Source organism: Hevea brasiliensis, chromosome 5 (genome assembly GCF_030052815.1).
Source record: "Hevea brasiliensis isolate MT/VB/25A 57/8 chromosome 5, ASM3005281v1, whole genome shotgun sequence".
Taxonomy (NCBI): domain Eukaryota; kingdom Viridiplantae; phylum Streptophyta; class Magnoliopsida; order Malpighiales; family Euphorbiaceae; genus Hevea; species Hevea brasiliensis.
The window spans coordinates 48,867,672-48,882,268 of record NC_079497.1 but is presented as its reverse complement, the minus strand read 5'-3'; the positions used below and the strand labels follow the sequence as shown (position 1 = coordinate 48,882,268).

Genomic DNA, 14,597 nt, shown 5'->3' with positions numbered 1-14,597 from the left:
TTGGTAACTGAGAAACACAATTTGAAGTGTTTCAGTACTACATTAAACTGTCTCTAACGATAATGTTCGATAAGTAATTCACTGAAGGCTATTATTTGCTCAATTACCTAATATACCGACCCTCGATGCGTTTTAGGTAAATTAGGTTTTAGTGTCCTTAATACATCACATTCGATAAGGTTTTAGGGTTGGTACGTTTTACCAAACTCACTTCTATGTATACTGCGTTTCCTTGCATTTTATTGCAAATTGCTGGATTCCGGGATACTAGTTTGACCTAACCGGACGACCTAGTTCCCTCAGTTTTCGGGTTTTGTTCAAAACTAAAAACTTGTAGATCTATGTCTTATTGCATGCGGGGCAAAATTTTAGGTCAATCCGAGTTAAGTAGACCAAGTTATGGTCATTATACTATTGCTGGTCAATTGGTATCAAATTAGGTCAATTTTAGGTCAATTTGGTCAACTTTGGTTCGGCCAGTTTTTGGACCCGAACTTGTGCAAGCTTTTTGACTTGCTTATGGTCATTTCTGGGCTTTGGTGTCTTCATACGACTTGTAGGTATGGGTCTTAACTATTCATGGTTAAAATTTCAGGTCAATTGAACCTATTTTGAGTGAGTTATGGCTTAAACACTAACTGCTGCCCAATTGGTCAGTTTTAAGGTCTCAATTGCACTTAATCCGAATTGGTCATTTTTCATATCACCTTGCAAGCAGAATTTTGGTATGCTTTCTCAATGAAAGTTGGCACATTTTGTGCCTAGTTTCACGTCCAATTGGTCTCATACCAATTGAGGTTACACATCTAAAGTTATTGACTAAAATGCATACTGCCCTTAACTACCATGCTTAAACACACATCAATTACACATGTACCTTACTATATGTTCACTTCCCTTACCATTTCTGTTTTGGTTCATTACCAAAACCATATCCCACTTTACATTAACATCACTTTGGGCAGATTACAAACATCCTTAATACACCAATTAAAGCTCACATTTACAAAGTCTAAATACAATCATATACACACCTAAACATCACTAATTCTTACATACACTTTACACAATCAATCTTTACACATATCCATCAATTCTCAAGGTCAATATTCTGCCAATACCTTCATGAACATATACATTTATCCAAGAATCTCAAGGCTGCCAAAAATTTCCTCAACACCAAAGTATCCCACAATTCATCAATTTCCATTCAAGTGCAAAAATCACTATATACATATGAAGTAATTTATTAGGATATTAAATCACCATAACCAACAACATTTCTCATCAAATATATGCACAATTATTTCATCAATTACATGACTCCATGGCTGTCCAAAATGAATATCTCAATAACTCTTCAAACATAAAAATTTTCTTCACAAATTCAACACCCATAACATGCACACAAAGTTTAACAAAGCTATCTTCAAAAATGCTAACTTACCTTATAGTTGGAACTTGTTAAACCTTGATTAAACTTCTCAAATTTGGTATCAAACTCTTCCTTGTGATGTGTAGACAATTTTTCATGAAGGAACCTAAGTGATTGGAGTTGAAATGGAGGAGCTAGGAGAGCTTGATGAAAACGGCCATGGAGGGTTCTTCACCTCTTCATTTCGGCATGGATGAGGAACCTTGGGGAAGATGAAGTTTTTGCTGGTTTAGTGGAGTTACAGTTGCCCCTCTTTGTTTTATTTTAATCCCTTAGTGACCCACTCACAATTTTAAATCATATAATATGTTAAATTCCTACTTATTCCACATTTAAACTTTAATTTTTATTATTTACCTTAGGTACCACCAATTTAATTTTTCATTTCATTTTCTAAGTGTAATATTATTTATTTTTAATGGAAATTTAGGTCAAAAGACAATTCGGGGTGTCAAATGACTATAATGCCCCTGTTCGGGTTGCATTCCCGATTTTTCGGTAACACCGGGTTTTGTCTGTTTTTCGATTTCTCACTTTTCTTTGTACTAATTATTTAATTTTTCTTTGATCTTTCTAATGAGATTTATTCTTCAATAAGGGTCTATTTAAGTCCTAAAAATGTTTTCCAGGGTTCCCCGCAGTCCAGGGCTAGTCAACGGTCCACGCCGTGACTTCCCGGTGCGGTCCCCCATCGCTAGAGTTTCCGGCTCGCTTAACTTGGTTACATTTCTTTGCTATTATTTTTCCTTTGTTTTTCTTGTATTTTCTTTTCTTGTATTTCATTATTTTATGTCTCCTCACTCATATTGAAGTGTAGTTCTAGGCATCCTAGCTCTCCGGACAACACTGGTCACCAGAGCAGCAGAACGCACTACCGAACTTAGGGGTGTTACATGAAATTCCAACCATGGGCAATAATAATGACAGGCCAAGACTCTTGAGAGATTACAGAGCTCCATCTATTCAAGGATTTCAGCCCAGTGTCACTAGACCCATAGTGAAAGCCAACAATTTTGAATTAAAACCAGCATGGCTCCAAATGATTCAACAAACCCAATTTATAGGTTCACCCACAGAAGACCCACACTATAGTGCTTTTGTAAGACCCCTATATTTGGTAGTGTGTTCTACTGTTCTGGTGACCGGTGTCTGTCCGGATAGCTAGGATACCAGGAACTGCACTTAAATGTTAGTGAGGAGACATAAAATAATGAGATACAATAGAGGAAAATACAAGAAAAAATTAAGGAAAAATAAAAGATAGAAAATGAAATTAAGTTAAACGAGCCAGCACCGCAGCAATGGGTGACCGCACGGGAAAGTTACAGTGCAGGCAATAGCAGACCCCAGGACCATAGGGAACCCTCGGAATTATGTTTTGAGACATAATTAAAGATTTATTGAAGTATAATTGACATTAGAAATGTCAAAAAAAAATTAAAGAATTAGTACAAAGAAAAACGAAAAATTCAAGAAATTGATAAAAATCGGTGTTACCAAAAAATTGGGAATACAACCCGAAGAGGGGCATTTTGGTCATTTGACACCAAGAGTTGACTTTTGGCCTAAATGTGCATTAAAAATAAGTAGCATTAAATTTTAAAAATGCCATGAAAATGAGAAACTTGACATATAATGTAAATATATAGAAATTAGGGTGTTAATTGCAATTAGGAAACTTAGGATTATTTAAATGCTTAATTAAGGTTAAATGGAGCACTAAGTGGACTATTTAAACATTAGTGGACAAGAAGGGTAGCACTAACCTTCATCTTCAACCTTCATCTTCAACACTGCCAAATTGAAATTCCAAAGGAAACTCCATAGTCAGCCAAAGTTAGAGCTCCATGCCATCCATGATCCAACCATCCAAACTTCAAGCCTCCTTCATTAAAAGTTGTCTACACAACATGGGAAAGAGATAGGCAGCAAGAAGGAGAGGATTTGGTGAAGATTTAATAAGCTCCAATAATAGGTAAGTGCCCATTTTCTTCCCTTGTTTAAGTAAAGTTTATGTTTAGCTTGAGATGAGTTGATTGGTGATGAAAATTGATGGAATTGTTGAGTTATTAGACTGCCCAATTTTAGGCAGCCATAGGAGCCTATATTACTTGAGTATTTAGCCCAATTTACTTCGCTGTCATTGTGTTGAATAAATATTGAAGTATTGGGAGGAGGAGGATTGCCAAATTGGGAGTGTAAATTCTCTTATGCAGATTGTGATTGTTGGCAGTGTATAAATTAGGTTATAAGTGTAAAGTTGTAACTAAAATTGGTATGAGGCTAATTGGAGGTAAAACTAGATGTAAAATAGGCCAACTTTCATTTAGAAGTGTTGCCCAAATTTTGCCTAGAAGTGACCTAAAAGGATGACCAAATCCGGATTGGTAACATTGCAAACCTGAAAATTGACAATTTGAATAGTAGTCAGTATTTTGGCCATAACTCACTCAAAGCAGGTCCAAATGACCTGAAATTTATACCATGGAAAGCTTAGACATAGAGCTACAACTATTATGAAGACACCAAAGCCCAAAAATGACTAGAACTAAGTCAAAATGCTTGCACAAGTTGGGTTACAAAAACTGGCTGAATTGACTTTGACCTAAAAATGACCTAAACTTTGCAATATAAATACAACTTGACTAGCATTAGTAAAATGACCATAACTTGGTCCATAGAACTCCAAATGACATGAAATCAGTCCCAAAATTTCAATAAGATATAGATCTACAATATTGGTAATTTGACCAAAACCCAAAAATAAGGAAACTAGGTCAATTAACTTGATTAAGTTGGCACACTAAATCTGGAATTAGCACATTTGACCATAAAATCCAGAAAATTCAAATAAGTATATCTCCCACCAGAAGTGTCTAATTTAAATGAGCCATACTAATATGGAAAGCTAAGAAAGAGACCTAAAACATTATTTTAAACAACTTCCTCAAATTATAAATGTATAAGGTTAAAATTTAAGGTCAAAGCCATTGGCCTAATTGAGGACCATGCCAATATAGTACCTTTGAGTCCAAGTTAACGATTTGTCTATAAAGAATTCTATAAGACCCGAAAAATGGTAAGCAAAATTTCTAGTTGTCCCTAAGACATAGGGCAACAATACTTATGAAGAATGCTAGACCTCAATGTGATTACAAACAGTCCAAATAAATTAGTAAATTCAAAACTGAAAATGCCTAAAAAGGAAGCTAAAATTTATATTTGACCTAGTTATGGTTAATTGACCATAACTTGAGCTATACAACTCCAAATAGAGTGATTCAAAAAGAAAATTAAAAAAGACACAATGAGAAACAATTTAATGAAGAGAAATCTATTAAATTTACAATGTAGCTTGATCCAATAGATAGTAAACATTAGCCATAAAATTTGGAAAATGGCAAAAAAATGCAGTAAGCTTTAAAATGAAATTGGTAACATATACCAACACTTAGAGACTATAAAATGTGACAAATTGGGAACATTAAAATTGACTCACTTAGAGTTCATCAAAGGTCAACATTATAGGTTGACTAATGAAATGAATTGAAGAGAATAGTACTAAGAAAATTTAGATATTGGATTTTATTGTTAGAAACAATTTAATTGAGTACTGAAACACTTTAAATTTTGTGTTTCAGTTGAAAAAGATATTGAAAAGCATAAGGAACATTGAGTTAAGGCCTAGAGGCAACTCAAATCAGATTTGTGCACAATACTTTTTATATTCATTGCTTTTACTAGAAACTTTATTTGGAGAAATGAGTTATGAATAATTTTTTATTGTTTTGGCTTTGGGAATTTTATTTGAGAATTATTGTGTTGCCTACTTTGTAAATGGAAATTTTGAGATAAAATGTGTTTAGTGGTATCAGAGCAAAGTAGGGACGGCGACACGTAACGCCTATGATTCTTGGGAACTCTCATGCGGGAACTGTGGCAAAGCATGACTCTCCACCTATGAGCTTGCAGGGACGGTGATACGTAATGCCTGCAAGTGCTTTGATAGGTACACTATATTCCTCCTCCATTTATGGGGTGAGTATGACTATATTCCTCCCTCTTTGACTTGCCAGTCTAAAGTGAGTATGGATAAGTTCTCATTAGCTAGCTAGCCACCTCTCTCATTGATTTTGATTAGTGGGGTGAGTATGCCTTGTCGTGGTGTACAACACGACATGTTTGAAAAATTTGTGTAATGACCTAAGTTGTGTTATTGATTGGCAACACTGTGTTATCAAATTGTTTGATCAAATTTGTGTTATATGAGCTTTGAAAATTGTGACATGAAATTGTGAATCATTTGAATTGTGAATTGTCAATAAATGTTTTATATACCGCATTTTAAATTTTTATTATGCACCACTGAGTAAATTTTACTGAGCGATAGCTTTTTTATTGCTGTCGCAGATAGACAGACAGATAAAGCAGCAGAGTAGGCTGCTTGTAACTTTGCTTTGGGATTTTGCTGGGTATATTAAGTATACCACTTCCTTGTAAATATTATCGTAATGTATGTGAACTGTATGTGTATATTGTACTTGGTCTTGAGCTGTTGTAAAATAAAGTTGTAAATTATTTTGGCCTATAAAAATGTTATACTATAATTTTCTTATCTCAGCTTTGAAATACTTAGTCATTTTGCATTCTATTTTTGAAACTACTGGAAGTGATGTTGAATTGAGTTTGACTTATGTTTGAGAAAATTGATTTGTGTTGAGCCATATTGGAGTTTGGGACTGAAACAAATATATTGGAAGTGTTTTCTACAGGTTTTTGAAGAACTGTTTTGCTCAAAATACAGACGGCACTCTGCCGAAATTTTTATAAAATTTGTGGCTATTTCAGACCTAATGTGTGATTTAACTTCGATTAAAAAGTTTGAACACCTGTCAAAAGTGCTCACCACTTTAAAAAGAAGTAAGAAATTGTTTAAAATCCCTTGTAGTGTTTTTAATGGGTTACCGATAGGTGAAGTACGGTAATTCATTAGGTGTACTACGGGATCATGTTACATCTTGCGGAGGCGTAGGGTGTGACAGTTTTCTTACCTTATGCGATACATTCAAGATGAATGGAGTGTCTGATCAAGCAATAAGACTCAGAGCATTACCATTCTCCCTTCGGGACAGAGCAAGGAAGTGGTTACTTTCTCAACTAGCTGGAACGTTCACTACTTGGGAGAACCTCTCTCAAGCTTTTCTAGTAAGGTATTTTCTACTTACAAAGACTGAAAAACTGAGGCTTGGGCTCAATACCTTCAGACAAAAGGAAGGAGAATCACTCTATGATGCATGGGAAAGATACAAAGACCTGCAGAGGGAATGTCCACACCATGGTATAAAAGATTGGCTATTAGTGTAAAATTTCTATAATGGATTACTACCCTCTACAAGGAGCACAGTTGATTTAGCTGCAGAGGGTGATCTAATGGAGAAAACAGTGCCACAAGCACTTGAACTTCTAGAAAGGGTTGCATACCATAACTATGAGTGGTTAAATGAAAGAGGAAATGCAAGGAAAACTGCAGGGGTACTAGAAGTAGATGCCCTAAGCATGATAAATGCTCAATTTGATCAGCTCACAAGGAAACTCAAAAGAATGTAAGCCAACGCAGTTGGTACAAACAGTCAACCTGAAGACAGCTATGGAGGAGGATACATGAGTTCAGAATACAACAATTTCAATGAACCCTCCACAGAACAGATGAACTATGTGAATAATAAAGGAAACTTCAACCAGAGGCAGCCCAACAATCCATATTCAAATACTTATAACCCTGGATGGAGGAACCACCCAAATTTCTTATGGTCCAATCAGCAGAACCAAAACAAGCAATAAGGGTACAAACCACCAACACTCCCCTGGATTTCAGAACAGAGGACAAAACTTTGCACAGTCATCACTACCTCTCCAACCTCAATAACCTGAACCGAAAATGACTATGGAAACCATAATGGAAGGGTTCCTAGCAACTCAACAACAACAAACTGAATTGATTAAATAGCTGACTTCCAGAGTGGACCAACTTGCTACTCACAACAAGATGCTAAAGAATTAGATTGCTCAGCAAGCAAGCTCTTCAAGTAAGGTTGCTAGCAAACTGCCTAGCCAATCAGAAATGAACCTAAGGGAGCATTGTAAGCCAATTACACTAAGGAGTGGGAGAACTCTAGTACAACCAGAGGCAGAACCGACAGAGGAAACCATAGAAAAATCTAAAGACCAAGCAGAGAAAAAGGAGGAAGAAGCTAAGAAAGATCAGGAAGAGGAAGCAAGGAAGGTAAAGAAATTACCAGAACCATACCAGCCTCCCCTACCTTTTCCTCAGAGATTTCAGAAAGCCAAATTAGACAAGCAATTTGGGAAGTTTTTGGAAGTTTTACAGAAGCTTTATATTAACATCCCCTTCACTGAAGCACTTTCTCAAATGCCATCCTATGCCAAATCTCTTAAGGAAATTCTGTCAAAGAAGAGAAAGTTAGAAGACTATGGAACATTAGCTCTAACAGAGGAGTGCAATGCCATACTACAAAACAAACTACCTCCAAAGTTGAAAGTGAAGGAACGGAAGCGTGAAAAACACAAGTTTATACCATTAAATTTAAAAATTTTCACCTAGGGTCACATGCACCATGCAAGATTTATTTTTATCTATTTGATTTCAATGATAAACAACATATTAAAACTCTTTTAATATGTTTTTGGATCTGTATTTTCCATTTAAGATTTTAAAATTAATCAGATTAATTTTAGAACCCTAGATTAAATCAAGAACGATTACACTAACCTCTTGATGCACTGCAGCGTGTCTGCACCTTTGAGATTCGTCTTCAGGACACCAGATGTTGTCTCTCTAGCTTGTCCACACCAAGAACACCTATGGCAGCCCTTGAACAGCTTCTAAAGCCTTTTCTATTAATTAGAAATTCAAGTTCTGCCTTTTAAGAGATTAGAGATGTAAACAGGACACTAGAAACAATTTCTAGTATTCTTAATTCAAGAGATTGATGGCTAATCTCTTTGAATTGATGAGAGATGAAGAAGAATAGAGGGAGGGCTGTAAAATGGTGTGACCAAGGAGTGTGGCTGCTGGTTGTATTTTGTTTTCTCATAACAACACTTAAATAGCTAGGTTAACACATTAAACCCTTGCCACATGTCACCCTTTGATTAGCTCTAGGTTTAAGTGACCCAATCACATTGTGCCAAGTGTCAAACCTATATTTAATCTTGATTTTAATCATCTTACATGATTAAAAAACATTTGGAAAGCTTATGTGTTATGCCATGTGTCACCATCTCATGGTGCCACGTGTCACACTGCAAAATGACCAAAATGCCCCTGTGTCTTAATTTTGAGTTCTTAACCCAAAATAATTATTTTCTTCTTCTAATTAATTTATATCAAATATAAATTAAGTAATTAATCTCTATTAATTAATTTCTCATCAATTAAATTCATATTTAAACACTTTAAATATAAATTTAACTTATATTATACATCCAATAATATAGATTTGGTTTCAAGTCATGCTAGGGACTTTGCAATCTAATTGCAAACCAAACCTATTTAATTAATCAATTAAACTCTTTAATTAATTAATTAAATCATATTTAAATAGGTGATAACTTGTGTATGTGTGTGACTTACTAGGCTCATCACTAATTGGCAATGAGACATGATATCAACTCTTAATATCATCAGAACTCTTTCTTACCATAAATGATTTCTCTAAATCATTTTATGAACCTCATAGACCATGCTTAACACCTAGCATAGCATGCCATGGCCACCCAATTAGTAATAAGGATTACCTTAAATGAACCTATAATCATATGTTACCATGCACTAGAATCTCTTTGTTACAAAATCCCAACTCAAGCTGGAGTCATGGTTTATGTCAAACTCCATTTGCTATGAATATTATGTTCTCTTTTAATTTCAGTTCTTGATTAATAAGATTTTTCTCATCAGAAACTCTTTTCTGAATAAATTTATCTGTCCTGGCCAGGAACTTGAAACATCAAGAACAATTAAATGAACATAGGTTTTTATCTCTATTTACTTAGAGGAACAGATTCCATCTTGATCAACACCTACCTCCATATATAACTAGTAGGAGCCAACACATGCCCATATACCCATACATAGTACAAGTATGAAAGCAGTATCAAACTCAAACTACCTATATACAAGATAACTGTGCTATCTCAGGTCTAAAGATTATATGCACTGATATGATTTATGACAAAACATTGACAAGAGTAAACTCCATGTGCTTGTCATAAGTGTCACTGGTTCGGGCTACTTATCATTTATAAGTGCCTATCATGTTTGTTATATGGCATGAGACTCACCATTCCATCTTATTTATATCTCATATAAATAACTTAGGAACAAACATGAATACAATCTTTCTGGATAAGTCATGTCCTTATTATGAAGTATCCTCGATTGTGAACCTATTTATGATACTTCGTGCTAGAAATATTGTCACTCATATTCTTAACAACTTAAGAATAATATTTCTAACAAAATATCAATGGACCTTTTCTATTACACATAAATATATTATGTAAACGGAAAAGTGGAAATGCCTTTTTTTAATTAATAAAAATATGTACAAGATACATACTAAATGATATGCTCTAGGGCATACTACTAACAATCTCCCACTAGCACTAGAGCCATTCATTACAATATCTTAGACCCATCTTCTCAAGATGTCAGTCTAACTGAGTCTGTGACATAGGCTTAGTGAATGGATCAGCTGAATTTTCAGCTGATGCTATTTTCTGCATGGCTACATCGCCTCGCCCAACTATATCTCTGATAATGTGGTAGTGCCTTTCTATGTGTTTGGATTTTTGGTGAGACCTTAGTTCCTAAGCCTATATGACTGCTCCATTGTTGTCACAGTGTAGTGGAACTGCTGACTCAATGGAAGGAACTACTGTAAGTTCTGTCACGAACTTCTTTATCCAAAGCGACTTCCTTTGCGACATCGATGCAAGCAATATTCTCACCTACTGTAGTGGAATCTGCAATGCGTGCTTTGTTTGGAACTCTTCCAACCGATCGCACCTCCATTACAAATGAACACATATCCAGAGGTAGACTTTCTATCATCGATATCTGATTGGAAATCAGAATCAGTATAACCATCCAATTGCAAGTCTCCACCTCCATAAATCAAGAATAAATCCTTAGTTCTTCTCAAGTACTTAAGGATATTCTTGACAGCTATCCAGTGTTCCAAACCTGGATTGGATTGATACCTGCTAGTCAAACTAACAGCATATGCGATATCCGACCTAGTACACAACATTGCATACATTAAACTTCCAATAGCCGAAGCATATGGAATCCTGGCCATCTTATCTCTTTCTTCAGGTGTCTTTGGAGACATCTCTTTAGAAAGATGGATACCATGTATCACTGGTAACAATCCTCTCTTGGAATCAAGCATGTTAAACCTCTTTAACACCTTTTCCAAGTATAGACTTTGGGATAAACCAATTATTCTTTTCACTCTATCTCTATAGATGCGAATCCCAAGAATATAGGTTGCCTCCCCTAAGTCTTTCATGGAGAATGTATTTGACAACCATACCTTTATAGTCGTCAACATACCTATGTCATTACCCATCAATAGTATGTCATCCACATATAAGACAAGGAAAGTGATAGCACTATCACTAACCTTCTTATATACACATGGCTCATCCTCATTTTTGATAAAACCAAAGGATTTAATGGCTTCATCAATACGGATGTTCCAACTCCTCGAAGCTTGTTTCAACCCATAAATGGATCGCTTTAGCTTGCATACCTTGGAACCATCTTGGGATTCAAATCCCCTAGGTTGTTCTATGAAAATGTTTTCTTCAATGTATCCATTGAGAAAAACTATTTTGACATCCATCTGCCAAATCTCATAATCATAGTATGCAGCTATTGCTAGTAAAATCCTAATTGATTTAAGCATGGCAACAGGCGAGAAAGTCTCCTCATAGTCGATTCCTTGCCTTTGGCGAAACCCTTTCACTACTAGCCTTGCCTTATAGGTCTCTACCTTTCCATCAGAACCAATTTTCTTTTTCAAAACCGATTTGTTCCCTATAGGTACAATACCTTCAGGTGGGTCAACAAGATCCCAAACTTGATTCTTATACATGGAATCAATCTCGGATTTCATAGCATCAATCCATTTTGAAGAGTCTATATCTGATATAGCTTCTTCATAGGTAAGTGGATCATCTCCATGATCTACTTCTTCATGAATAGACAACTCTTGTTCTTCTTCATGAAGAAAATCATATCTCACTGGTGGGTGAGATGCTCTGGTTATTCTACGAGGAACAGCTGTAGATGTTTCATCAACGGGTATAGGTTGACTAGATGGATCTATATCCATCTGATCTGTTAGTTGGTCAGAATTCTCCAATTCTAACTCTATTTGCCTTCCTTTGCCTCCTTCTTGAACAAACTGTTGTTCAAGAAATGTGGCATCTCTACTTATCACAACCTTTTGTGAAGTAGGCAAATAAAAATAATATCCAAAACTATCTTTTGGATATCCAACAAATCGACCTTTTTCTGATATGGTCTCCAATTTATCAGTGTTCAGCTTTTGATATAAGCTGGACAACCCCAAATCTTAACATGCTTAAGACTTGGTTTTCTTCCATGCCATATCTCATAAGGTGTGGAAGAAACTGATTTTGATGGAATCCTATTCAGAATATACAAAGCTGATTCTTATGCAGATCCCCAAAAGAAGATTGGCATATTAGTATAGCTCATCATACTACGTACCATATCCAATAGGGTACGATTTCTCCTTTCAGATACACCATTCAACTGTGGCGTTCCTGGAGGAGTCAGCTGAGAAACAATGCCATGCTCTGTCAAGTATTCAACAAATTCAGTACTCAAATATTCACCTCCACGATCTGATCGAAGAGCTTTAATACTCTTTCCTGTTTGATTTTCTACTTCAGATTTAAATTCCTTAAACTTTTCAAAGGATTCATGTTTGTATTTCATCAAATACAAATATCCAAATCTTGATTTATCATCAGTAAAGGTAATAAAATAATGAAAGCCCCATCTAGCCATTTCCTTAAATGGACCACATACATCACTATGTATTAGCTCCAAAATATTTTTAGCTCTTAGCCCTTGTCCAACAAAGGGTGACCTAGTCATTTTACCCTGAAGGCAAGATTCACAAGTTGGAGTAGGCTCAGAGCCCAATGAGGATAGAATCCCCATTTTCTCCAGTTTTATAATCCTATCTTCTGTAACATGACATAACCTTAAGTGCCAAATATATTTTGAACTTGAGTTGGTTTTCACCATGGCATTGCATTAATTTAGATTGCTATACTCTGGGCAGTGGAAACACTTTCTTACTGGCAATGGAAACAATTTCTTGTTGGCAATGGAAACACTTTCCTGTTGGCAGTGGAAAAACTTTCTTACTGGCAATGGAAACACTTTCATTTGCCTTTGTCAACTTTGGTCTTTGTTTTTCTGTTTAGCTATTTTCTTAGAAGGACCAGGAATCTGAGATTTCTTTTTCTTATTGACCTTCTTCTTGTTGGACTTTCCAGTAGAAGAAGATGCAATCAAAGCTACCTCTTTTCCTTTATTGCCTGGCATATTCTTTTGAGCAATAACCAGCATGTTGAGTAAACCAGCTAAGGTGCATTCCTATTTAGTCAAATGGAAATTTGTCACAAAATTCCCAAAAGACTTAGGAAGGGACTGAAGGATCAAATCCGTCTGTAGTTGGAAATCCATGTTGAAGTCAAGATGTTCCAACTGCTCAATCAGCCGAATCATCTTGTGGACATGATCCCCAACATTCTGTCCCTCAGACATCCTCATACGGAATAACTGTCTAGATATCTCATACCTAGCATTCCTGCTGTGCTCACCATACAACTCTTGTAGGTGAAGGAGGATCTCACTCGCACTCTGCATGTTCTCATGTTGCTTCTGTAACTCATTACTCATGGAAGCAAGCATGTAACACTTAGCTCTCATATCATGCTCCTTCCACTTGTCCAAAGTATCATGTTCCTTTTGTGTGGCCTCTGGAGGTAAGGGACCAGGGACATTTGAATCTAGAACATATCCTATATGTTCAAGGTTCAGGACAAGTTTCAAATTTCTTAGCCAATCAGACAGATTAGGTCCTATCAACCTATTGTGATCAAGTATGCTTGCAAGGATATTGGATGGTAGTGGTTGTTTTGTGCTCATTTTTATCAGAAAATTAACTGCAGAAAATAACCAGATTAATTAGTAAATGTATCATGTAATTAACCAAAATGATTATGGTCTTTTAATCAAATTAGTCCTCCCACTAACTTAGCGAATCCTACACTTCCAAAGTAGAAAACGGAAATCCTAGTTGGATGGATTTCTAGTGGGTGATTGAATTCTTATAATTCTATTGATCATCCTCAGGTACATCCATTATTGGAATTACAATAAACTATAAGTGAGCAACTCCTTGCCCATCATATCTCATGTGAGGTTCAATCCTTTACCTAGCCCCTAATGCTCAAAATCTCAGGTACATCCATTATTGACTTATCTTGCATTAGTTAAGTTGATCCCATTGAGCGATAATTATGCAAATAATTTTAATGTCCTCAGGTACATCCAATATTGGCCACCAAACCATTTACATATTTACAACATCTCATGCTTAACAATTATTCTTAAGAAAATCTCTTAAATTAATTGCATCTCATGCAACTATTTAAAATTTCTTAAAATCATTGCCCCAATGGAGGGCCTATGTTATAATTACTTTAATTATAGCATTTCCAACTTAATCATTTGTTTGGAAGATTTTATAGTCATTCTAATTACTATTAAGGTCTCACTTTGCACATTATCCATTTAGCATGCATATATCATATAATTGCATACATTCCCATACATCTCATGCATTCATGGATAAGCAGTAAATATGGCATGATCATGGACTTTCTAAGGGATTCAATTCTGAGCCACCAAGAATTGAATCAGGGCATTCCTAGGTGCATTTCATTCATTCATTTTACAAGAGTTGCTAAAGGAGTACATAATCAACACTTGATCTTGAATTCCTCCCACTGGTCCCACCAATGCTCTTGA

At 35.6% G+C, this 14,597-nt stretch overlaps 1 non-coding gene across 1 annotated transcript; it reads right to left on the bottom strand.

The window, feature by feature from the left end:
• Positions 1–6,670: 6,670 nt before the first annotated feature.
• On the bottom strand, positions 6,671–6,777 carry LOC131180362 (small nucleolar RNA R71). The gene has a single exon (XR_009149138.1). It is a non-coding gene; the product is annotated as a small nucleolar RNA R71 (small nucleolar RNA).
• Positions 6,778–14,597: the final 7,820 nt, after the last annotated feature.